Below are 1,274 nucleotides of genomic sequence, written 5' to 3'. Positions count from 1 at the left end.
CACGGAGAGGAAAATGACCAGAAAATGAGGCTGCAGAGTAGTAGGTGTGAGCCTTCATGGAAGGAGCAGGGACTGGGGTGAAAACAGTTAGCTTGGGTGCAGGCTGGGGCCAGGCAGTCTCTGCACTGGGGGTGTCTTGCTGGGGAGTCTGCTCCAAGAATAGCTATTAACTGGTTATTAAGTGGTTTCAGCAGACCTTGGGTATGAACTATTGGAGATGTTGACTGGGAATATTTTTATAAAAACGACAAGTTCATGTGGCTCAAACGGCAGCATCTCAAATCCTAACCTCTGAACCTAAACCGTAGGACAGCAGGGGCTCGTATCCAGGGAACCTTCAGGGTCTTCTAAAACAGTCTGGGCAGGATGGACTGAAACTGAAAATTTGGAAGCAGGACCTCCAGTAGGAGGGACAGCATATGGGCTGCAAAATTTTGTGAGAGACATAGTTCCTCGTGCACCCATGGGATCCAGAGGTGGCAAAGACTTCTGGCATCCTTTCTACTCTCTGGGTCCTCTGGGACTCTCTCTAAAGGAGAACAGAGGCGCGATCCCAGGGGGCCACCTGAGCACCGAATGAAATTCTGTCCAGTCCCTTCCTTTAGCGAACGGACATCACTAAGATCCGCATCTGAGGCGGATCTGTCCTTGACACTTGTTCTGCTGGAAGAAAACGTCTTGCCATCATTTGCATGGCCAGTTCCTATTTAGGGAGCCGGCCGCGCTATTTTCTCTCTCCTTTTAGCCCTCCCTCACCCATCCCTGCACCTAGACCTCACAGTGTCCCTGGACATTGCAGGGCTTTATTCTTGCTCAGGTCAACAGGCAGAACTTCCACTACACACCCAAGTGGTGGGCAAACCAGCCACTTAGAGCGCCTTGCATGTGTGACCAGAGATCCTCGGGGCTTCTCGGTGGGCACTGAGTCTAGAGCTGCGTGCGGGCTCCTCTCGGGGTGACCTGGTTCTGCTTGGGGAGGGGACACACATCTGGCAGAGCTGTTCCTCCCTCTACTGGGAATTTCGGCGTTTATAACGCCTCCGAAGACTCGTAGAGGGGTGGGCTCCACTGTACATAGGAGGGGAAATCGAGGCTCAAAGAGTCAAGATCGGTGCCCAAGGTCACGTGGCCCCTCAAGCGTACGGGATCGGAGGCGCTGAGTTGGGCGCGGACTCCGTCCGCCCAGGATCGGGGCTCTTGGGGCTCGCCTGTCGCAGCGCGGTCGCCGCGGAAGACCACTGCCGGGGCGCGGGCGGGCGCCAGTGCGCAGGCGC

The sequence above is a fragment of the Grammomys surdaster genome, unplaced genomic scaffold, assembly GCF_004785775.1.
Source record: "Grammomys surdaster isolate TR1022 unplaced genomic scaffold, NIH_TR_1.0 67, whole genome shotgun sequence".
NCBI lineage: Eukaryota > Metazoa > Chordata > Mammalia > Rodentia > Muridae > Grammomys > Grammomys surdaster.
Note: the sequence above shows the minus strand (reverse complement) of the source record.